This window comes from Dasypus novemcinctus, chromosome 2 (assembly GCF_030445035.2).
Source record: "Dasypus novemcinctus isolate mDasNov1 chromosome 2, mDasNov1.1.hap2, whole genome shotgun sequence".
In the NCBI taxonomy this organism is placed as follows: domain Eukaryota; kingdom Metazoa; phylum Chordata; class Mammalia; order Cingulata; family Dasypodidae; genus Dasypus; species Dasypus novemcinctus.
In genome coordinates this window covers 199,289,767-199,316,197 of record NC_080674.1, presented here as the reverse complement: position 1 = coordinate 199,316,197, position 26,431 = coordinate 199,289,767, and the positions used below count along the sequence as shown (strand labels likewise).

Below are 26,431 nucleotides of genomic sequence, written 5' to 3'. Positions count from 1 at the left end.
TTTGGCTGTCTCTGGGACCCTGCTGAGGCATGTGTAAGGGCAACCCCTCTGATGACCTCCCAACTCTTTTTTGGAGATTCATAGCCTTATAAACTCATTTGTCCTTTCCATTTTCCCATTTTATTCAAGGTCAAAAACCATTTTTGACACCTGATATTACATGTAGGCTGAGATATTCTGCTGGTCTGAGTTGACCCTTTTATTCAAGGTTGTTTTCTAGTTACATTATCAGCTGGTACTTGGTATTAATCCCTTGGTGCCAGGGAGGCTCATCCCCAGGAGTCATGTCCCATGCTGGGAGGAAGATAATGCATTTACATGCTGAGTTTGGCTTCAAGACTAGCCACATTTGAGCAACATGGAGGCTCTCAGGAGATAATTCTTAGGCATGCTGCAGCTCTAAACCTAGTTCTTATTTCAGGCGTACAGGCTTACAAGCATATTCATTAGTATCAAGGGCTCATTGTTAGACCATCCTTCTTTATTGGCCTTAGCCATTTCACTTGGAGGATTGCTGCTGTTGCATTGGGGAATGTGATAGAACCACTCTACCCCCCCTCCCCAGTTCCTAGCTGAGTGCTAGGAACTCAGCACTCCCTCAGTTGTCGTTTTTAACTGTAACCACTATGAAAATATCCAAACATTTTTATGTACCCTGTATACATGCCCTGGAGAACTCCCTTCCAATCATGTGCCCCCTATCAATAACATCCCACACCAGTAATCCTCCCCTGCCATAGTTGCACCTCTCTGTGATCCAAAATTTCTTTGAAAATGAAACCTAATATATTACCAGATTCCATTGATAGTAAAATGGAATATAGTGGTGGGTTTAAAAGTTAGATATAGAATATACACTAATATAGAAAAATTAAAGTAAAAATAAATTGGGGGGCGGCGGACTTGGCCCAGTGGTTTGGGCATCCGTCTACCACATGGGAGGTCCGCAGTTTAAACACTGGGCTTCCTTGACTCGTGTGGAGCTGGCCCATGTGCAATGCTGATGTGTGCAAGGAGTGCCATGCCACTCAGTGGTGTCCCCGCATAGGGGAGCCCCAAGCGCAAGGAGTGCGCCCCATAAGGAGAGCCACCCAGCGTGAAAGAAAGTGCAACCTGCCCAGGAATGGCCCTGCACACACGGAGAGCTGACACAAGATGACGCAATAAGAAGAAACACAGATTCCCATGCCGCTGATGACAACAGAAGCGGACAAAGAAGACACAGCAAATAGAAACAGAGAACAGACAACTGGGGCGGGGGGGCGGAGAGAAATATATAAATAAATCTTTTTTTAAAATAAATAAATTGGGGTATCAAAAAACTTTATTTTTTTTAAAAAACTGAAAAACTACCTCCAAAGTGCTTGTATGGCTGCACTATTTTATATTCCCGTCAGTGATGTTTAAGAGTTCCAGACTCAAGAACATAATCATTTGGTGTGGAGGAAGGCTCATGAAAACAGGCCTGGCCTCTGAGTGTAGGTCCTCAGACTTTCCACTGTCTGGAAGCCAAGCCGTGGTATACTTGTGATGCCGTGTGGAAGCCAAAGCTGTACTTCACACATGGCCCCTCCAGCCAGCTGGGTGCCTCAGATGAGAGCTGCTGCCCCCAGGCCAGCACCAGCAGCTCAGCAGCCAGCAGCAGCCCCTCCATCTGCACTTGGTTCACCTGCTGCTGTGCCTCCACAGCCAGGTCTGCTGGCCCAGATGGCAACCACTGCAGCTCGCTTGGCCGTGGAGTCTGCTGTTTGGCACCCGCTGGTCCCTGCCATCACGGTGGCTTCAGTGGAGGCAGGAAGGCTGAACCCTCAAGGCCTGACCTCTCTTACCAGGGCCTCTGGGAACCCTGCCGGCATGCCAGCAGCAGCAGCAGCAGGTTGGACCCTGCCACCGTGAGATGAAACAGTTTTTGGAGTGTGCCCAGAACTAGAGTGACCTTCAGCTTTGTGAGGGTTTCAGCGAGGTGCTGAAGCAGTACAGATTTGCAAATGGTTTAGCCTAATCGAGAAGTGGAAAATGAAGAAATGGAAAATCTGCTCTTATGACCAAGCTAATTTACTGTAAAATTATAATCAATAGTGAAAGTATAAAGTGCAAAACCACTAGCTAAGCCTCTCCTCTATCAGTATAGCTTCCTGGCTTCAGCGTCACAATGAGAGGTTGTTCTTATTGTATAGAAGATGAGATGGTATAGATATTGGGACTGGACAGTGACTCCTTAAACCAGTCACTGTGATATTATTATCTGTGAAGTAATTTGAATAAAGTGATTTTCTTCCAAGGTAAAAAAAAAAAAAGCAGTTTTGGTTTCCAATCTTTACCACCCTGGTTCCCAGGGGTAAGCTGAGGCTCCTGACTGGGTCCATCCCCTTACCTGCTTCCCTTACCTCAGCTTTGCTGTGAGGCTCAAATATAATAATACCTGAGGATGAAATGCAAAGCATAAAGTAGCATTCAAATTAAAGTATTATGAATTATCACCTAATTGAAATGAGGTATAAAATGTAAACCTACCTTGGTGTTAAATGACTGGTATAAATTACAAAAACATTGGTTGCCAGAACTGTAAGGGGAAACAAAACAGGACTGGGGAAAACATGTTTTCCCAGGTACACATGACTGGACAGAAAAAAGAGGGGAGACATTACTATTAATCTCGATAAAATTAAAAGGACTGCAAGAGGATACCGTAAACAATTGTATGTCAACAAATTAGACTACCTAGATGAAATGGCCAGATGCCATGGGGTTCTCTAAACACAAACCCTGACACAAGACATTAAAGTGTAGGCACAGGGACTATAATGGGTTGAATTCACGCACACCTAGAACCTCAAAGTGTAACCTTATTTGGAAATAAGGTCTTCACAGATATAATTAGAAAAGGATCTGGAGATGAAACCATCCAGGATTTGGGCTGGGTCCTAAATCCGGTGACTGGTGTCCTTAGAAAGAGGAAGGGATGTAGGGAGACACACAAAGGGGAAAGCCATGTAACTTCATGGGCAGATTGGAGTGATGCAGCCACAAGCCAAGGAGCACCACATCCCTCCAGAAGAGGCAGGAAGGACTCTGCCCTAGAATCCTCAGAGGAAGTGTGGCCCCATCCACACCTGGGGTTCCAACTTCTGGCTTCCAGAACTGTGAGAGAATACATTTGTGTTATGCTAAGTCACCCAGTTTGTGGGATTTTGTTTTGGCAGCCCTAGGAAATTAATACAGCAACAGAATGTTTAAAATCAAGATTTTATTGGAATGTCCAAAATGGAAACTCAAAGCTTTACATGGTACCCCAAATCCTGCACGTAACCCTCAACTTGAGGACTTCCAGCACTCATATATGCAAATCCCTGTCCAGTTTCAACTTCCTGTGACCCCAACCCCGGTACTTGATGAATAACATGATGTGCCAATGGCCTACGGAAGAAGAAGTTTCACTTCTCCTAGATGTGAGACAAGAATGTGCTTTTATTTTCTGGCAGAAAAATATGGCACAGTTTCCCTATCAGGGCTATTGAAATTCAAATTTAAGGTAACTAAAATTAAATACAATGAGTAATTCAGTTCCAGCTGCACGAGTCACATTTTAAGGGCTCAGTAGCCATCCTTGAAGAGTGGCTGCGGTAGCTGACTGTGTGGAGGACAGTTCATCACTGTGGAGCGGTCCGTTGGCGGTCTAACAGCTCCCTTTGCCTAGACTTCTCAAATGTGATTGTGACTGTAAGGAGTAGCCTATGGATTGAAATGTCCGTTGAAAGGAAGCTAAAGGACAATCTAAGGACTATAGCATAGTGATATCGGTTGTGGATGAAGACTGTGGTTAATAGTATAAATATAAGAATGTTCTCTGACAAAGTGTTAAGAATATGGTTGGGAAAATTGCAACTAATGTAACTTATGGAATAGAGGGAACTTGGAAATTGTAATATTTTTGCTGCAAAGGCAAAGAAGATATTATATCAATTCTAAGAGACAAAAATAGGAAGCTTTAAGGAGGGATGGTTTTATTCCTTTTCAAGTAATGAAAATGTTCTAAAATTACTGAGGTGATGACAGCACAACTCTGTGATAAAAATGAAGGCCACAAATCATGGGACTGTATAACTCAGGGAATCCACTGGTGGAAGAAAGACTGTGTTTAACAGAACAAATATGAGAATGTTCTCTCATGAATTATAACAAATCTATAATACTAATATAGGGTGTTAATAATTGTGTGGGTTGGGGCAAAATATACAAAATGTAAGATATGGGCTATAGTTAGTAATATTTTTGCAATTATTTTTCATAGTTTTTAACAACTGTTTCACAACAATGCAAGGTGGGGTGATGTATGTTTGTTTTGTAAGTTTACAACTTTTACTATAAACTTATTGTTTATGTATGTTCACGTATAAATGATGTACTTCAATAAAAATTTTAATGACAAAAAAAAGAATCCAAATTTGGGAAGGAGAGACTTTACTCAAAAGGATTATTGTAAGAGGGAAAGAACTATTATAATGGAATGAGGGGAGTATTATGAAAGGGAGAATACTCTAGATATCAAGTCTGTAAGTGTCTCAAGTGTTAGACTAAAGGTTTTTGTGTTGTTTCTCTAGAAAAAGGAGTGAAAAACAGGTGTGGGTGGTGGGATAAAACATTGGTGTGATCAGATAGTAGATTAAAGAGAGATTTATGTTACATTCACCTATTTTCTAGGAGGCACCCTTTAAGCTCAGGAGGAAAGAGAAAAGAAACCAAGTCTGATAAACAAATACTTTGTTCTGATTCATCTGTTGAGACCAGCAGTTAAGCTACTCATTAACGAGACAAAGAATGGGAATGGGAAGAGTCCTTGACTGGCTTGTCACAGGTAAACAGGGGACACCCCTTGAGTCTTATCTAAGTCATATTTTTTAATATATATATATTTATTTATTTTTCGCCCCTTCCCCCCCACCCCAGTTGTCTGTTCTCTGTGTCTGTTTGCTGTGTGTTCTTCTTTGTCCGCTTCTGTTGTTATCAGCAGCACAGGAATCTGTGTCTCTTTTGGTTGCATCATCTTGTTGAGTCAGCTCTGCGTGTGTGTGGCACCATTCCTGGGCAGGCTGAATTTTCTTTCCCGCTGGGCGGCTCTCCCTACTGGGCGCACTCCTTGCGCATGGGGCTCCCCTACGTGGGGGACACCCCTGCGTGGCACAGCACTCCTTGCGTGCATCAGGACTGTGCATGGGCCAGCTCCACACAGGTAAAGGAGGCCCTGGGTTTGAATCGCGGACCTCCCATGTGGTAGATGGATGCCCTAACCACTGAGCTAAGTCTGTTTCCCTACATAAATCTTAAAAAAAAAAAAAGATAATAGGTTCTTAGACATCATCAAAAAATTATAAGCCATACTAAGGAATCGGAAGATATGGTCCATCCTAAGGAACAAATTAAAACTTCAGAAGGGACACCAAATTTGGAACAGCTAATCAAAAAATTTCAAGCAAATCTCCTAAATCAGTTCAAGGAGATAAAGAAAACATGGCTAAGGAGAAAAACAATATTATGAGGACAATGTATGAACAAAATGAAAAATTTTAAAGTATAAAAATAAAATATAAAGTATGGGGATGAAAAGCACAATAGTAAAAATTTAAAATATACTAGAAGCATATAACAGTAGATTCAAATAAGCAGAAAAAATAATTAGTGAACTAGAAGGCAAGACAGTCAAAATCAGTCTGAAGAACAGAGAAAAGAATGGGAAAAATTGAGCAGTGTCTCAAGGATTTCAAGGACAGCATAAAGCACACAAACATATGTGACATGGGTGTCCCAGGAGGAGAAAACAAGGGAAAAGGGGCAGAAGGAAAATTTGAGGAAATAATGGCTGAAAATTTCCCAAATCTTATGAAAGACATAAATAAGCACATCCAAGAAGCACAACATATTCCAAACAGAATGAATCCTAGTAAACGTACACTGAGACACATACTAATCAGAATGTCAAACATCAAAGATAAAAAAGAAAAATCTGAAAGCAGCAAGAAAAAAGTGATTCATCACATACAAGAGATAATTAGTCATACTAAGTGCCAATTTCTCAACAGAAACCATATAGGCAAGAAGATAGTGGTATGATATATTTAAAGTCTTGAAAGAGAGAAACTGCCAGCGAAAAAATCTTTAATCAGCAAAATTGTCCTTCAAAAGAGAGAGAAACTTTAAAATATTCACAGATAAATAGAAAGTAAGAGAGGTCACCAACAAAAGGCCTAGTTGAATAACTTAAGAGAGTTCCTCAAATTGAAAGGGAAAGACAGTAGAGAGTGACAAAGAGTAGAGTGAAGAAATAAATATTATCAGTAAGGATAACTAAAAATGTAAATGCAAAACCCAATAGTACTGAATCCTCAATGTACAAATCTACTTATTAATCCCTATATGTATCAGAATACATAATAAAAAGGCACATTCCCTGATAAGGGACATGGAAAATATAAAGTAGTAAAGTGAGATTTTAAAAATAATAAAAATAAAATAAAGGGAGGAACCAGAGGGATTTGGGATTATTGAATATGTATGCTATTGAAGCTAAATTGGTATCTTTTCAAATCAGTAGGTTATAGATGGAGGCTGTGTATTATAACCACAAGAAAAGTATTTTAAAAATATACAGAAACAGAAATGAGAAAGGGATCAGTAAGATTTATCATAAAGGATCAACCTCACAAAAAAATGAGGTTGCAAGAAAGGAAAACAGACCAAAAAAGATCACTCCTGAAGGCTCTGGAGACATCCAGGCACTATACTCAGGACAGGCAGCTCAGGAGGTTGGTGCCTTGCCAGTGGGCCCTACTTTGGAATTTATGCTCCCCTGTGTGACAAAGTTGGGCTCAGTTGTGGTTTCCCTACACATGGTTCTTTTGCCCCTCATATTTGAGCCTATAGTTAGTACTAGAGTTGATAAATATATATCGTAGAGATTTAAATCTTTTATCTGTCCATATACCAGTTGATCCCTGAATTTCAGCAGATTTGCAACACCAACTCTCTAGTTCATTGGACTCACCCAGGACGGCTAACAAGGAGATGATGATGGACAACACCCATTCCAAGGAGCAGCAAGTGTCTGCAACTGCAAGCAAGATAGTCCCATCCATCTGCCCCATGAGCTCTAAGCCTCCTTTCAATTAGAGGCAGAATGGGCATCACCATGCCCAAATCCTCAGAATTGGGGAATGAACAATGGACTAGAGTAGACATTATTATTCTATAATGTAATTATTATAGACTTATTATTATTCTAGCAATGGAAGAACTCTGTCATTGACTTGGAGGCAGTGGCCACCAGAGTTTCTGAGGGATGGGAGAGGGAAGAATAGGTGTCATACGGGGGCATTTTCGGGACATTTGGACATTACTTTCAAGAATATCTATTACTAACGTGGGGAAGAAACTCTGGGTCAAAACAAGTCCAGCCAACACTAATGCTAGTCAGCTGAAGAGAAACAAAAACTAAGTCGTGCAAAAATCTATGACTGGAAGGTTTTGTTGTAAATCAGAGAGAGTTCCTGTTCATCAAGAGAGGATCACACCCAGAGGAGATAATCAGTGAGAAAGAGATGAAAGTTTGCAAGGTTGGAACTCTGCTACCCATTGTACCAGCTCATTCCCAGCTTTGTTCTCTTACCCCAGCTTATGCCAAAGACAGTCGGTTGAAGTATATGGACCCCTCTCAGAATAATGTTTTCAAATGCATAAATAAAATACATAGATTACAAAGGGAGCCTTATATTGAAATACAGTTATCCAAATTTTTCTTTAAAAGTTTGTGTTATTTACACATCAAATAATAAGATCTAGTAGCAGGTCTCATAACTTCTATAATTCACCAATAGTGATGATTGAATGATAAAATATCTTTAGTTTCTACATGTGACAAAAGTATAGGATCCTCTAATACTACAGTGCTATATTGCCTGCATTCATCAGAAAAAAAATGAATAAAATTTTTCCCAGCCAACTTCACAGACTCCTGAATTATACTATAGATTCCTTGAGGGATATTTTTTAACTCCCACAAACTACCCTCCACAATAAGCTAGTCCAGAAAAAACTTCCTTATTTCAATGATAATATTTTTAAAGGTGTTGTCATGGAAGTTATGTAAAGATAATGCAATAGGGAAAAACAAACAGGAAAAAGGAATATGACAAATGAAAATAAAGAACACTTAAAATGGTAATATACTACAAAGCAGGTAAATTTTATTGTGTTAAGTAAAATAATGGCCTCCTAAAGATATCCATGTCCTAATCCCCGGAAATTGTGAATAAGTAGCATTACTTGGCAAAAGGAAACAAAGGTTTCAGTTGGAATTAAGGTCGCTAGTTGGCTGACCTTAAAATAGATTATCCTGAGTTATCCAGATGGGCCCAAAGTAATCACAAGATTCCTTAAAAGTGGAAGAGGGAGGCAGAATAAATGGTCAAGGTGATATGATGTAAGAAGGACTCTACCCACTGGAGGAAGGGGCCCACTAGCCAAGGAATGTGGGCAACCTATTCAGTTGGAAAATGCAAGTAAACAGATTATTCCCTAGAGTCTCCAAAGAGGAATGCAGCCCTGCTGACACCTTGATTTTGCCCAGTGTTGTGGTTTGGAGCTGTGTGTACCCCTGAAAAACATGTTCTTAAACTTAGTCCATTCCAGTGGGCATAAATCCATTGTAAGTAGGACTTTTTGATATGGTTACTTCAGTGCAGGTGTGGCCCATCTCAATCAGGATGGGTCTTAGTCCTATTAGTAGAGTCCTTTATAAGCAGAATGAAACTTAGACAAATAAAGAGGAAAAAACACAACAACACAGGGAGCAGCACTAAGCTGAAATTCAGTGGGACCCAGATGAAAAAAGAGAGTCCAGGAAAGGCCACCATGTGCTTGGCTGTGTAACAGAAGAGCCAAGGACTAAGGATCACCAATAGCCAGCCCCAGAACAACCGTCTTCAGGACAATGGCATTACCTTGATGATGCCTTGATTTGGACTTTATCCCAGCCTCAAACTGTGAGTTAATAAACTCCCATCGTTTAGGCCATTCATTGCACGGTATTTGCTTGAGCAGCCAAGAAAACTAAAATACGTGATGAGATCCATTTTGGACTTCCTAACTATACAATATTAAGATAATAAATTTGTGTTATTTTAGCCCACTAAGTTTGTGATAATTTTTCACAGAAGCCATAAAAACTACAATTAAGAACTACTACTTCTCCATGAAATCAAAAGATTTACAGAAAGTACTGTCATCTTAAATAAGAATTTGAAAAAAAGGACATAAAAGTGTTGATAATAATGGCAACATGAAGAAAAGGAGATGAAATGTGGGCTAACAGAATGAAAGGGGGAATCTTTATGGAAATGAAGAACATTATACATGTAGCAAAAGGCAAAAAAATAATTTGCTGACTCATTCAGGGAAATGGGGAACATGCTTGACAATCTGAGCAAAACAAATAGGAAAGGAAACCCAACTGACACATAAGTGTGATCCCTGAAGAAAAGACAAATCTTCACAGAGATTTTTTTTTAAAGTCAGAAATGAAAAAAAAAATCCTAAAATAAAGGAATATTTGAATCTACCAACTGAAAAAGAACAATGTGTCTCTGGATAAACTGATTCAGTATGTGCGACACTTGGGTTCATCTTTTCAAAGACTAAGAAATAATCCTATGGCCAAAAATAAACAAATAAAGGCATCTATAAAGGGTAACAAATGAACAGTTAGCAGATTTCTACTAAGCAACATTTTTTTAATATTCTTTTTTCAGGGGCGAGGTGATGCATTGGTTTTATTTTGGGGGGGGATGTGATGCATTGGTTGTATTTTTTTTTTTTTTAGTAAAGTTAATAGATCACAAAGAAGATTACATTAAAAAATATAAGAGGTTCCCATATAACCCACTCCCCACACCCACACCCATCATTTTTGTAAACTGTATTTTTTTTAAGACATATACATCTCAAAAAATGTTACATGAAAAAACATAAGAGGAAGATGGCATCAGAGTAAGGAGTTCCTGGAGTCAGCTCCTGAAACAGGGCAGTTGGTGGTCCCCCAGAGCTACCTAAAGCACCTTTTGGAGGACCCAGGACACCAGAGGAGTATCCTGCAACATCCTTGACAGTGTGGAAGGAGGAGACTGCCCCTCTGCACAAAGGAGTCATGAGTAGAGCCCTCCACACTGCAGAGGTCAGTGCCAATGGTGTGCAAGCTGCCTTGGAAGCTATTCTGTGGTTGGAGTTGGAAGTTCCATTTCCCCCAATAAAAATGGGAGGAAAGCATGGTGTGGCACCGACTTCAGCTACTGACCAGTGGATTCGGCGGGCTGAAGTAGAATCCTAGGAACAACTAAACTGTGAGCCTGTCCAGGTCAGAGGGAAACCTGTGGCTGCCATTCTGACTCCACCCCAGGCATGAGGGGATGCTGCGCTGACTGAAAATCATAATGCTTGTAAGGACCGGCTTCTTTCCACCCAAGTTGGATAGCAGGTCTAGTCTCAACCCCAGCCCCACCTCTGGCAGGGAGGAAGCTGGAGGAACCTGCACCAGGCTCTCCAGGGAATTGCAAGTGCTCTCCGCTGGCAGATACTGAATATTCAGACAACTGGGGCTGCATCCCTACACCCCAAGAGAATAGGAGAGGAGCTGGGTATCTTTGGCCTCTCTGGGCAATGGCAGGAGTTTTCAGCCCACACAGATTTCTTGAGTGTCTTTGAGTCCATCTCCACCTCTGTCCACCCATAGGATAGGAGGGTGCTGGAATTGTCTAAACCTCTCAGGGCAACAGTTTTGGGCTGCACAAGTCTGACTATTGGGCACCTGTGGCTCCACCTCCATCCCCAATAGGACAAGAGACAGACTGGGTTTGCCCAGCCTCTTTGGGTAACTGCAGGTGCTTTTGGCCCACACAGCCTGGTCTGGTGGGTACTTTTAGAAGCACCCTCACCCCCCAACAGGAAAGAAGGGGGCTGAAAGATGTAACTTTCTACAGTCTTTTTGGACAACAGCAGACCTTCAACCTGCATGGACTGGACTATTGGATGCCTATGAATCCACCCCCACCCCCAATAGGATAGGAGGGGTCTGGAATCTTCACAGCCCTTCTGGACAATGCTGAGTATTTTCAGCCAACAGGGACTGAATTTTCAGATGCCTGTGGATCCAACCCCATGCCTTAAGGAGATAGAAGGGGGGTGGTGTTTTCTTAACTTCTCCAGGCAATGGCAGGTATTCTCAGCCTAAAGGGACTGACCTGTTGAGCACCCATAGAACCACCCCTACCACCCAATTGGAAAGGAGGGGGCTGGTGCTTCCTCAGCTTCTCCAGGCAATGGCGGGTACTTTTAGCCTACAGGACTGAACTGTTCAGCATATGTGGTTCTGTTACCACCCCCTAAACGGCAGAAGGGACAGTACTCCTTAAGCCTCTCAGGGCAATTGCAGGCATATTTGGCCCACCTAGATTAGATTGTTGGGCAGTCCAGAGGGCCCATTCCCACTCCCAGGAGGGAGAGGGTCTGGTGATAGATCAGTTTACCTGAGCAACTATGGTCATTCTGGACACACAGCATAGATTGCTGACCAAAACTATAAGTCCATCCCTGTTTAATGTAGGGGAGGAAGGGGTATGAAGTTTCATCAGTGTGTCTGGGTGATTACAGACAGTCTTGTGCCCAACTGGGATTCTTATACACAGCTACAGCTCTATCCCTACCCCTGATAGAGGAGAAAAGTGGGAGAAGCTTCATCACTTCCTGGGGCAATGTTGGCAGCTTCAGACTCCATAGCTTACAGCACCAACTATATTCTTGGCTAATACTACACAACCAGCAAGTGAGAAAAGACAAGAAATCCCTAACCTAAAGGGAGAAACTGCACCCAGAATAAATACATCTAGCAAGCTAGATGCAGAAACATTAACAAAATATTACAATCCATACCAAGAAACAGGAAGAGATGGCCCAATTAAAGGAACAACATAAGCCTGCATATGACATAAAAGAGTTGAGACAACTAATCTTAGATGTTCAAACAAATCCCCTTAATAAACTCAATGAGATGGCTAAAAAGATTAAGGATATTAAGAAGGCATTTGGATGAGCACAAAGAAGAATTTGAAAGCACACATAGAAAAATAGCAGACCTTATGGGAATGAAAGGTGCAATAAATGAAATTAAAAATACACTGGAGGCATATAACAGCATATTTGAGGAAGCAGAAGAAAGGATTGATGAGCTCGAAGACATGACCTCCAAAAGAGAACATACAAAAGAACAAATGAAGAAAAAAAATGGAAAAAATTGAACAGGGTCTCAGGGAACTAAATGACAGCAAGAGTTGTGCAAACATACATGTCATGGGTGTCCCAGAAGGAGAAGGGAAGGGAAAAGGGGTATAAAGAATATTTGAAGAAATAATGGTGGAAAATTTTCCAACCCTATTGAAGGACATAGATATCTATGTCCAAGAAACTCAATATATTCCCATCTGAATGAATCCAAATAGACAAACTCCAAGACATATACTAATTATAATGTCAAATGCCAGACACAAAGAGAGAATTCTGAGAGCAGCAAGAGAAAAGCAATGCATAACATATAAGGGATACCCAATAAGATTAAGTGCCGATTTCTCATCAGAAACCATGGAAGCAAGAAGGCAGTGATATATTTAAGATACTGTAAGAGAAAAACTGCCAGCCAAGGATTTTATACCCAGCAAGATTACTTATTAAAAATAAGGATGAGATTAGAATATTTACAGATAAACAGAAACTAAGAGAGTTTATAACAAAAGGACCATTTTTGCAGGAATATGAAAGGGAGTGTTACAGCCTGAAAAGAAAAGACAGGAAAGAGAGGCCTGGAAGAGAGTCTAGAAATGACAACTGTGTCAGTAACAGTAACTAAATGTATCAAATATACAATGAGAGACAAAACACAAAGATCAAAATGGATTTAATACAAACTGCCTTTACAGTAATAACCTTGAATGTTAATGGATTAAACTCCCCAATCAAAAGACACAGATTGGCAGAATGGATAAGAAAATATAAGCCATCTATATGTTGTCTGCAAGAGACTCACTTTAAACCCAAGGATACCAATAATTTGAAAGTGAAAAGTTGGAAAAAGATATTCCACGCATGCAGTAATAAAAAAATTTTTTTTAAAAGCTGGGGTAGCTGTACTCATCAGATGATACAGACTTTAAAAGTTAAACTGTTATTAGAGACAAGGAAGGACATTACACATTAATAAAAGGGATGATTCACCAGGAAGAAATAACAATCATAAATATATATGCATCTAACCAGGATGCCCCAAGATACATGTGGCAAAAACTGCAAAACTGAAGGGAGAAATAGACATCTCTACAATAAGAGTTGGACACTTTAATACACCACTCTCAGCATTGGACAGAAAATCTGGGCAGAAGATCAATAAAGAAACAGAAAACTTGAGTAATATAATAAATGAACTAAACCTAATAAACATATACAGAACATTGCACCCCAAAACAGCAGACTATACATTCTTTTCAAGTGCTCATGGATCTTTCTCCAGGATAGACCATATGTTAGGACACAAAGCAGATCTCAATAAATTCAACAAAACTGAAATTATACAAAGCACTTTCTCTGATCATAATGGAGTAAAGCTGGAAATCAACAAGCAGCAAATAAAGGGAAAATTCACATATATATGGAGATTAAACAACACACTCTTAAATAATCAGTGGGTCAAAGAAGAAATTTCAAGAGAAATCAGTAAATATCTTGAGATGAACAACAATGAGAATACAACACATCAGAACCCATGGGATGCTGCAAAGGCAGTGTTGAGAAGAAAATTTATAACCTTCAATGTTTACATTAAAAAAGAAGAAAGAGCTAAAATCAATGACCTAACTACACAGCTGGAGGAAATAGAAAAAAGTACAGCAAGCTAATCCTAAAGCAAGTAGAAGGAATGAAATAACAAAGAACAGAGCAGAAATAAATGAAATTGAGAACAAAAAAAAAATAGAGAAAATTAACAAAACCAAAAGTTAGTTCTTTGAGAAGATTAACAAAATTGAGAAACCCTTAGCTAGACTGATGAAGAAAACAAGATAGAAGATGCAAATAAATGAAATAAAAATTAAAAGGGAAAACTTACTACTAACCACACAGAAATAAGGGAAGTCATAAGAGGATACCATGAACAACTTTATGCTAAAAAACTAGACAATGTAGATGAAATGGAAAAATTCCTAGGAATGTACAAACAACCTACATTTACCCTAGAAGAAATAGAAGACCTCAACAAACTAATCACAAGTAAAGAGATTGAAAAAGTCATCAAACAGCTCCCCAAAATGAAAAGCCCAGGACCAGATGGTTTCACAGGTGAGTTCTACCAAGCATTCAAAGAAGATTTAATACCAATCTTACTCAAGCTCTTCCAAAAAATTCAACAAGAAGGAACGCTACCAAACACATTTATCACCCTAATACTAAAGCCAGATAAAGATATTACAAAAAAAGAAAATTACATTTCTCTAATTAATACAGAAGGAAAAATCCTCAATAAAATACTTGCTAATTGAATCCAGCAATACATTAAAAGAATTATCCATCATGATCAAGTGGGTTTTATACCAGGCATGCAAAGCTGGTTCAACAAAGAAAATCAATCAGTGTACTACACCACATTAATAAATCAAAGAAGAAAAATTGCATGACCTTATCAAATGATGCAGAAAACACATTTGACACAATATGGCATCTTTTCTTGATAAAAATACTACAAGAAATAGGAATTGATGGAAATTTTCTTAATATGATAAAGATCAAAAACCCACATCTAACATTGTACTCAATGGTGAAAAACTAAAAGCTTTCCTTTTGAGATCAGGGACAAGACAAGGATGCCCACTGTCACCACTGTTCAATATAATGCTAGAGGTTCTAGCTAGAGCATTCAGGCAAGAAAAAGAATAAAAGGCATCCAAATTGGAAAGGAAGAATTAAAACTTTCACTGTTCACAGATATGATTGTATATCTAGAAAATCTCAAAAAATCGACAACAAAGCTGCTAGAGCTAATAAATGATTTCAGCAGAGTGTCAGGGTACAAGCTCAATATGCAAAAATCAGTGGTGTTTCTATACACTAATAATGCATACTCTGAGAAGGAAGTCAGAAAAAAATTCAATTTACAATAGCAACTAAGAGAATAAAATATTTAGGAATAAACTTAACCAAGGATGCAAAGCAATTGTATTCAGAAAATTATAATGCATTGCTAAAATAAATTTTAAAAAACCTAAATAATTGGAAGACTTCATAGATTGAAAGACTAAATATCATTAAAATGTCACTTCTACCCAAATCAATATACAGATTCAATGCAATCCCAATAAAAATTCCACCAGCATTTTTCAAGCAAATGGAAAACACAATTATCAAATTTATCTGGAAGAGTAAGAGGCCCCGAATAGCCAGAAACTTCTTAAAAAGGAAAAGTGAAGTTGGAGGACTCTCACTTCCAGATTTTAAATCATATTATCTAGTTACAGTGGTAAAAACAGCATAGTATTGGCATAAAGATAGACACATGAACCAATAGAACCAAATTGATGGTTCAGAAACAGATCCTCACATCTACAGCCAAGTGATTTTTGACAAACCTGTCAAGCCCTCCCAGTTGGGGCAGAACAGTTTATTCAACAAACAGTGTTAGGAGCACTGGATATCCATAGCCAAAAGAAAGAAAGAAGACCCCTCCCTCACACCTTCTACAGAAATTAACTCAAAATTGATCAAAGACCTAAATATAAAAGGAAGTACAATAAAGCTCCTAGAAGAAAATGAAGGAAAACATCTTCCAGACCTGGTGGTAGGTGGTGGATTCTTAAACCTTACACCAAAAGCCTGAGCCACAAAAGAAAACATGGATAAATGTGACCTCCTCAAGCTTAAACATTTCTGTGATTCAAAGGACTTCATCAAGAAGGTGAAAAGGCAGCCCAGCCAACAGGAGAAAATATTTTGAAACCACTTATCCAATAAGGGTTTGATTTCAATTCTGTATAAAGAGATTATGCAACTCAACAATAAAAGAGCAAGCAATCCAATTAAAAAATGAGCAGAAGATTTAAATAGACCTTTCTCCAAAGAGGAAATGCAAATGGCCAAAAAGCACATGAAAAAAATGTTCCATATCTCTAGCTATTAGGGAAATGCAAATTAAAACAACAATGAGATACCATCTAACACCACATAGAATGGTCATTACTAAAAAAACAGACAACAATAAGTTCTGGAGAGGATGTGGAGAAGTAGGAACACTCCTTCACTGTTGGTGGGAGTGTAAAATGAAGCAACCTACCTCTGTGGAAGACAGTTTGGCATTTCCTCAGGAAGCTAAATATAGAACTGCCATATGATCCAGCAATTCCTCTACTAGGAATATATCTAGAAGAACTAAAAACTATGACACGAACAGACATCTGCACACCAATGTTCATAGCAGGATTGTTCACAATTGCCAAAAGATGAAAACAACCCAAGTGTCCATCCACCAATGAATGGGTAAACAAAATGTGGTGTGTACCTACAATGGACGACTATGCTTCAATAAGAAGAAATGAAATTGGGACATATGTCATAACATGGATAAGTCTTGAAGACATAATACTAAGCTAAGTAAGGCAGACACAAAAGGACAAATATTGCATGTTCTCATTAAAATGAACTAAATATATATAATAAACACATGGAATTAAAACCTAGAGTATAGGTCATTAGGAGATAAGAGGAGGGTTGAGAAGAACTATGGATGCTTAATGTACACAGAAGTTTTAATTAACTTGATTGTAAAAGTGTGAAGATGGATAAAGTTGATAGTAACACATTATAGTGAGTAGCAACTGGTTTATAAATGGGATTGTGACTGAAAAAGGTAGTCTGGGGAAGTAAATGTCAATAGAAAGAAAGCTAAAGAATAATCTGAGAGTTGTGGTTAAGGGTACAAATGCAAGAGAGTCCTTCTGTGAGCTAGAGCAGCTATACATCACTATTGCAGGGAGATAGAAATATGGAGAAACATGGGAAAACTACAATTGGTGTGACCTATAGACTATGGTTAACAGCAATACTATAATATTCTTGCATCAATGCCAAGCTGTACTGTGTTGATAATGGCAGTGTATGGAAAATATGTGCCAAATGTATGCTATGGACCATGATTGGTGGTAATAGTCTGATGATATTGTCTCATAATCTGCAACAAATGTTCCACCAGGGTGTGGAGTTGTATGGGAAATCTACATATCTGTATGATTGTTTTGCAAGTGATCTGTAACAAAAATATTTTTTTAAAAAATGGTATGGGTTGGGGGAAAAATACACCAAATGTAAGATAAGGAATATAGTTGGTAGTAATATTTTGACGATGCTCTAGCATAGTTTGTAACAAATGTTTCACACCAATGCAAAGAGTTTGGTGGAGGAGTGAAGTATGAGACCCCTGTGTAATGTTACGTATGTTTATTTTGTAAGTTCACAATCTTTACTATACACTTATTGTTTATGTGTGTTCATGAATGCATGATATACTTCAATAAAAATAAATTAAAAACAAAAATGGTTCCTGTATAGCCCCCACCTCCTCACCCCACTCCTCCCACACCAACAACCTCCCCCATCATTGTGGCACATTCCTCGCAAACAGCAAACACATTTTGGAGCACTGCTGCTCCACATGGATAAAAGTTTACCCTGTAGTTCACACTCTCCCCCAGTACATTCCGGGTTATAGCAGGATATATAAAGTCCAGCATCTGACCCTGCAGTATCATTTAGGACAATTCCAAGTCCCAAAAATGCCCTCATAACATATCTCTTCTTCCCTCTCCCTGCCTTCAACAACTACTGTGGCCACTTTCTCCACCTCAATGCTACAATGTCTTCTATTACTAGTCAAAATAGTTTTATAGTAGAATATCAGTAAGTCCACTCTAATCCATAATTTATTCCTCCATTCTGTGGACCCTGGGATGGTGATGCTTACTCCTCTTCTAGATCATGAGGGGGCTTAGATTCCACATGGATGATGGATCAGCATCATTTAATTGAAAGGAAAGTTTGGCTTACAAATAAGATATTCAGGGAAGTGGACTTGGCCCAATGGATAGGGCATCTGCCTACCACATGGGAAGTCCACGGTTCAAACCCTGGGCCTCCTTGACCCATGTGGAGCTGGCCCACATGCAGCGCTGATGTGCCGTGCAAGGAGTGCTGTGCTCATGCAGGGGTGTCCCCCACATAGGGGAGCCCCATGCACAAGGAGTGTGCCCTGTAAGGAGAGCCACCCAGCATGAAAGAAAGTGCAATCTGCCCAAGAATGGCACCGCACACATGGAGAGCTGACACAACAAGATGATGCAACAAAGAGAAACACAGATTCCCAGTGCCACTAATAAGTATAGAAGCAATCACAGAAGAACACACAGCGAATGAACCCAGAGAGCAGACAGCTTGGGAGGGGGGTAAGGGGAGAGAAATAAATAAAAAATAAATCTTTAAAAAAACACAAATAATATATTCACATGCTACCAGTATTCATTTAAGCATGAAGTCTAGAGAACAATATTTTAAGCATATGAAAACTTTAGAAATACCATTCCAATGACCACATTTTTGAAGAATAAAATAGAAACCTACTAGAAGATAAATTTATACCAATCAAGTAAGGAAAGCATAGGATGTAAAATGATGCTGCTGAGCACTGAATTTGTTTTCAAAAGTTGAAATGAACTTTTATCAAAATAATATATGCACATGATTTTAAAACCCACTCTCCACCATCTCTACTTGGCATAGATGCATAACTAGTTAAACTCATCATTCCTTTTTTTCCCCCTTTTTTAAAGATACAAAATATTATATTTAAAAATATAAGAGGTTCCCACATGCCCGACTCCCCACACCCCCCACTCCTCCCACATCGACAACGTCTTTCATTAGTGTGGTACATTATTTGCATTTGATGAGTACATTATGGATCACTGCTACACAGCATGGATTATAGTTTATGTTGTAGTTTACACTCTCTTCCAGTCCATTCAGTGGGTTATGGCAGGATATATAATGTCCTGAATCTGTCCCTATAATATCACTGAGGACAACTCCAAGTCTCAAAAGTGCCACCATATCACACCTCTTTTTCCATTTCCCTGCCTTCAGCAACTCCCATGGCCACTGTCTCCACATCAATGACATGATTCTTACATTGTTAGTCACAATAATTCTATAGTAGAATGCCAGTAAGTCCACTCTAACCAATATTTTATTCCTCCATCATGAGGATCCTGGGATGATGATGTCCACCCCACCTCTAAATCGAGAGGGGTTTAGATCCCATATGGCTGACGGATGGAATTCTCCTGCTTGCAGCTGTAGACTCTCTCGGTTCCCTGGTTCCCTGGTGTGGTGGTTAACCATCCTCACCTCTCTGTTAGCTGACCTGGGTAAGTCCAATAAACCAGAGAGTAGGTGTTGCAACTCTGCTGAGGCTCAGGGCCCAGTTGGCCCAAAGACAATCCAGAGATTCAGGTCCCTTAAGCATACACCAACCCCAGCACCAACCACAGGTTCAGTAAAAGTGATGGAAGAGGCATGCACAGAAGGCCACATCTGAGTCCAACTCCATCACACTCCAAACTCACCATTTCTAAGCCTCTCTTCTGGACATGACATGAGTAACATCTATCATAATTCTGATATTAGTAGAAGGCATTGGATAGGTCTTTTTTAAAAGTGCTTATAGAGTTCAATTTTTATAGTGGCATCATGGAAGTCCCATGGACCTGTTTCCATGTGAAACAAATACAAGTTTTGAAAATTATAAAATAGCAACCATTTAAGGTCTCTGCCAATTTTCCTAAGTGATTGAAGAAACATACAGTTAAGAAAATCGACTAAATCTTGGTAAGAATAAACAAGAATTTGAGCCACTTGAATCATGACTTATGCTTTTACCTCCACACCCCCACATCTCATCTTTATGGAGCTCCACTCCAGGCAAATGTGGTCAAGAATATGGGGATCCCTCAATAAAGAATATGTATCTCACAAAGATTTCTCATCCTCTCAATGTCAACTGAACTACTGGTTCTACTCTAGATAATACAGATAATATTAGGACCCCACTCACACCCACTCTTTCTCACTCATATCTTGAAGAGGCAAGACGAGAAGACCAGAAGCTAATGTCTCCACCCAACAACCACAGCAGTGACTCAGAGATTTTGTCCAGGGAGGAACAGCAAGCCACAAGAACAGAGAGCTCTGAAGCTCTTCCTAAAAATCTGACTTTATTTAGAACAGAGTGTGAGGAAGTTAAAGCCTAAAGTGCTGTTGAAAACATGGGTATTTTGGTGGTAAGCAAGTAAGAGAAGACTGATAAAAAATGGGCCGTCTATTTGCCAGAGTGTGCCAGAAAAAGAGACAGCTAATAATCCTCTTGGATTTAAAACAAATGTCAAAGACTGATCACAAAACTAATCCCTGTCTGAACTTAGGTCAAACTGTAAAGTAATTTATGGCTCTGTGCAGCCGATAAAAATACAGCCATCCACAAGCCATTAATTGAGTCTAGCAGTTGTCTCGTATTCCAGAGTAGTCACACAATGTAACAGAGAGATCAAAGAAAGAAAGCCCCACTAAAACCACTGTCATCATAGAGTGATTGTGCACTTGCTAAAACGGAGGACCTTTTGATAAGCAAGATCAGAGGCTTCACAGGAGTGGGAAAATAAACCTCACTAACATAGTCTATTCAAGATAATAAGCAAATAAATAAGCAAACAACAACACAAACAAGCAGCAGAGAGGCAGAGAGGAATCAGTGCCCAGAGTTGCTACAATATATTACCTAAAATTTCAGGTTTTCAGCAAAACATTATGAGATATGAAGATAAATGAGAAAGTGTGACAAAAAGTCTGGCAAACAAACTGTGAGTGGGCATGTCCAAATTACAGTTTTAACAAAGACTTCAAAGCATTATGAAATATGTTCAAAAAACTAAAAGAAACTATGCTTAAAGAAGTAAAGGAAACAAGAATGGCAATATCTTACCAAATAGAGATTATCAATAAAGAGACAGAAATTATGAAAAAATAGAACCCAATGGAAATTCTGGAGTCCCATAGTTCAAAATTAAAAATTCACTAGAAGGGCACAATAGTAGTTTTGAACTGGCAAAAGAATCACTGAACTTGAAGATACCACAATAGAAATGAATCAATCTGAAAAACATAGAAAAAAAGAATGAAGAAAAATTAACAAAGCCTCAGTGAAATGTGGGATACCATTAAGTGCACCAACACATGTATAATAAGAATATGAAATGTAGAGTAGAGAGAGAAAGACAGAAAAATATTTAGAGAAATCATACCTTAAATTTTCCTAAATTTGATGAAAAATATGAATCTAAAAAGGCTCAACACACTCCAAATAGAACAAACACAGAGATCCACATACATAATAAAAAATGTTGAACATCTAAGACAAAGAGAAAATCCTGAAACTGCAAGAGAAAAATGACCATCATGTACAAGGCAACCCCAATAAAATTAAGAATTAACCTTTTATCAGTAACAATGGAGAACAGAAGACAGTGGGGGGACATGGACTTGGCCCAGTGGATAGGGCGTCCTCCTACCACATGGGAGGTCCACAGTTCAAACCCCGGGCCTCCTTGACCCGTGTGGAGCTGGCCCACACTCAGTGCTGATGCGCGCAAGAAGTACCTCCCCACGCAGGGGTGTCCCCCGTGTAGGGGAGCCCCACGCACAAGGAGTGCGCCCCATAAGGAGAGCCGCCCAGCACGAAAGAAAGTACAGCCTGCCCAAGAATGGCGCCGCACACACGGAGAGCTGACACAGCAAGATGATGCAACAAAAAGAAACACAGATTCATGTGCCGCTGACAACAACAGATGTGGACAAAGAAGAACACACAGCAAATAGAAACAGAGAACAGACAACTGGGGTGGGGGAAGGGGAGAGAAATAAATAAATAAATCTTTTAAAAAAAGATATTAAAAAAAAAAGACAGTGGGATGGCATATTCAAAGTGCTGCATGAAAATAACTATCAGCCGAGAACACCATATGTACCAAAACTACCTTTAAAATATTACGATAAAGTAAAATTTTTCTCAGATAAACTAAAATGGAGAGAAATCAATGAAATTAAACCCACCTTACAAAAAAGGAATAAAAGAAGTTCTTCACCAGATGCCCATCAACTGATTAATGGATAAACAAATTGTAGTGTACACACATGATGGAATATTATGCAGCAGTCAGAAGAAATGAAGTCTTGAAAGATAAGAAAACATCGATGAATCTGGAAGACATTATGTTGAGTGAAGCAAGCCAGACACAAAAGGACAAACACTGCATGATTGTGCTATTATGAATATTGGAATAATGAAAGTGCTCTAAGAATGATGTGGCTCAATCAATTAGGCTCCTGTCTACCATATGGGAGGCCTTGGGTTCATGTCCCAGGGCCTCCTTGTGAAGGCAAGCTGGCCCGCACCCACAGAGAGCTGACAGAGCAAGATGATGTAACAAAGGAAGACAAGCAGACACAGAAGAACGTACAGTGAATGGACAAAGAGAGCAGACAGCAAGCAAGCTGCAAGGGCAGGAAGAAGAGAAATAAATAAAAAATAAAATAAATCTTTAAAAAAAAAGAATGATTGAATTGATGAATGCACAAATATGTGATTACACTGAATACCATTAATTGTACACCCGAGATGGATTTATGCTTTATCAAAATATTTCAATAAAACTGATTTTTAAAAAAAAGTTCTTCAGACTAAAAGCAGGTGACCATTGGCAGCAAGTTGAATATAAAGAAAAGAACAAAGACCATTGCTAAAGGCAAATACGTGATTATGAAAGGCAGATAAATGCAAATAATTTCTTCTATTAACTGGTTTTAAGAAACAATTGTGGGGGCAATTTCAGGACTTGGAGTTGTCCAGGGTGGTACAGCAGGGACAGATGCTGTACAATGTATGTCCTGCCATGGCCCACTGGGTGGCCTGGGGGAGAGTGTAAACTACAATGTAAACCATTACCCATGTGGTGCAGCAGCGCTCCAAAATGTGTTCACCGAATGTAATGAATGTCCCATGATGATGAAAGAGGTTGTTGATGGGGGAGGAATGGGGTGAAGGGGGTGGGGGGTATATGAGGACCTCATATTTTTTTAATATAACAAAAAAAAAAGGGACAATTGTATGAAACAATATTGTTGGACTAAAACATATAGAAATGAAAGGTATATGTAAATATTTGTGCAAAACTCTATTGAAAAAATGAAATGTCACTGCATAGTAATTTGAAATCATAGGAATACATGAAGAGAACAAAAAGAAATACTAGATCCTAAAAGAGGAAGGAAGGGATAGGACACTGTTTAACAGAATAGTAACTCACTCACTATTGGTGGACTTCTCTGCTTCAGTGACCTAGGAGAAAGAAGTGTTAGCTGGAAAGTGCTTTCTCCCATGCCAAGAGGAAGAAAATGGCAAAAGCAATAGGCTGCTTTGGGATGAATGTTGTTCACACATATTGGAAAGACATTACCCGCCCGCCCCCTTTTTTGGGAGGGAGGGGTGCCTTTAAAAGATTTTGAGCTGATTCTGGTCATCTTGCTGAATTTTTGTTCCAAAATAGTATCAACTTGGTTTAGTTTCTTTTCTTTCTTAATAATTTATGTTAGGAATTTTGTTTGGTGTCCTTGTGATGTCAGAGTCTGTCTGTATGATTACCATTGCTCCAACCATCACAGGAAGATAGGGGAAGGGATATTTTAGAGCTTTGCTTGAAATAATATCTTTTCCCTTTCTCCTTTTCACCGTGCAACAGAAGTGGTCCAGCCCACTGCAGACCCAGGCATAGTCGTGGACAACTTGGGAGCAGGTGACATGATGTTTCCCATCAAAAGGAAGAGCAAGTTTTCTGGTTTTGGCAAGATCTTCAAACCCTGGAAGTGGTGGGGGAAATAAAAGTAGTGATAAATTCAAAGAGACATCAGACGTTTTAGAGCGAAAGATATCTATGTGAAAACCCAGTGAAGAGCTGGTTAAAAGAGGGGTTCTGGTGGAAGACACTGAGCATGGTGGTGAGGATCCAGGGGAGGTGAACCATTCTATTTGGGGAGGCAGATCTTCTAGTCCATTCCAAGAGGAGGAAGAATAGCAACTCTTGGGAACCTGCTCCAGAAGAAGATGCCAAAAAAGTACGAGGCTCAACAGGAAGCCCGTCTAATTTTGAAGCAGTATCTGTTCCTGAGAATGCACCCAAACAGCATTTACTTCCCCCTAAAAGATCCTTGCCTCTTCTCATGAAGCAAACACAGGGCAAGCAAAGGTTGCCACTTCCTCTGGCAGCACGGCAACGTCCATCTCCTCCCTCTCTGCCTCCTCCACCATTGCAGCACTTACTGCCATGAACCTAGCAAAGATTAATTAATTCCTTCCCAGAACTCAGCACTCCTTCCCAGCACTCAGGACTCTACCTCCTACTCCTGCCAGCACTAACTACTTCTACGCCGAGCCTGACCCATACAATCCCTGTCAAACAGACCCATATCCTAAACCCATATCCTAAACCCTCCTCCTAAACCTGCTCACAGGAAGAGCAACCCTGTCATTGCTGAACTGTCCCAAGACATAAACAGTGGTGCCTTGTTATCAAAACCACCCCGACCCTTACCAGCTAAGAGAGGTGGTCCATCAACCTTGGTACCCACCTCAGAGTCTGCTGCTGCTGCTGCTGCTGCCACACAAAATCTCCAAGTGATCAAAGAGAGAAGGGTACATACCCTGTGGGCTTCTTGCCTCTGCTGATGATCCCACCTCCCTCTCTATCCCCCCCGCCCCACTGCCTACTCATATACCTCCAGAGCCCCAACAATCCCCTCCATTCCCCACTAAGGCTTTTCAAGTTCTGCCAAAAATTGGGTTTCCAATTTCCTCAGACCTACTCCCAGGAATTCCCTCAGCAGGAAGATCAGAAAAAGGAAATACCCAAGAGAATGTTGGTGCAGAGCTTTGGGGAGCCCCACGCACCCTCTAGTTTGTCCCCACTCCTGCTACATATTAGAATCCAGCAGGCCCTGACCTAGCCCGTTGTCATGTGTCCTCCCTTAGAGGGCTTTCATTGAGCTCATTCACTGCTCTTTGAGGACAGTGATACCTTTTCTGAGGACAGCAGTACCCTGGGTTGGACCAAGTCGTTTCCCATCACTACTGAAATGCTGAAAGTTCCAGACAATGAAGAAGAGCAAAGCTGCCCATGTGCATTCACTGAAGATGTGGCTTCTATCACAGTCACTCGTAAACATCCACAGTGTCTGCAGGAGGAAGGGTAAGACAAGGGAGTGAGTCTGATTCAGAGGGTCCCATTCGGTATCGAGATGAAGAAGGTGAAGATGAAAGTCACCCCAATGCTCTGGCCAACAAAGTGAAGAGGAAAGACACACTGGCAATGAAGCTGAACCCCAGGCCTGGTGAACCAGAACTGAACCCCCCAAAAACACAAGGAGGAGTGGAATGAAATACAGCACCAGACTGGAAATACACTGATCCCGCATCTGAGTCAAAGGTCAACGCCAGAAGAATTAGAACAACAAAATATACCACAGTCTAAAAATGAAGCTGATCATCAGGCAGAAAAACAGATCAAAGGTTGGCTCATGAGTAAGTTCAGTGAAAGACCAACTGTGGGCTGAATTACTGGCCAGAAAGATTCTGAGGTTCAACAAATATGTTGAGGTAACAGACATTCAAAATTATGACCAGCAAGCTGACAAACCTTGGACCAAACTGACCCCTGCTGACAAGGCTGCCATCAGAAAAGAATTACATGAATTTAAAAGTTCAAAGACAGAAGTTCATGTAGAGAGCAAACATTTGCTACCATCATACACACTGCTGAAATTTGAGAGAATGAAACAACTCCTCCAAGACAGGACTTCTTTGCTGCTCCATCCTTCAGAGTGACATAAAGTACTTAGTTCTTCCCAGCACAACCAGAATTGGACCCTCTAGGGTGTAGCTCTGGAATGAATAGCACTTCCGTGAATGTACCATTTCACTGGAATGAATTCTCATATGCTGCCCTTGGGTCACAGTTGAACACTGTCAGTGCTTTCGAACCTTTTAATATTGCAGCATACTTGAGGGGTCTTACCTCACCAACCACCAAAGTTCTGGGCCATTTGCACATTCCAATTTTCAGTGGCTGCCCCAAGATTACGCCTGTGTCAAAGCAGTTTGCTCCATTGGTCTTACCTGTCCTCGTTGTGAGAACCAAAATTTTAG

At 40.0% G+C, this 26,431-nt stretch overlaps 1 pseudogene; it reads left to right on the top strand.

The window, feature by feature from the left end:
- Positions 1 to 1,563: 1,563 nt before the first annotated feature.
- Positions 1,564 to 26,110, top strand: LOC131275418 (phosphatase and actin regulator 4 pseudogene; annotated as a pseudogene).
- Positions 26,111 to 26,431: the final 321 nt, after the last annotated feature.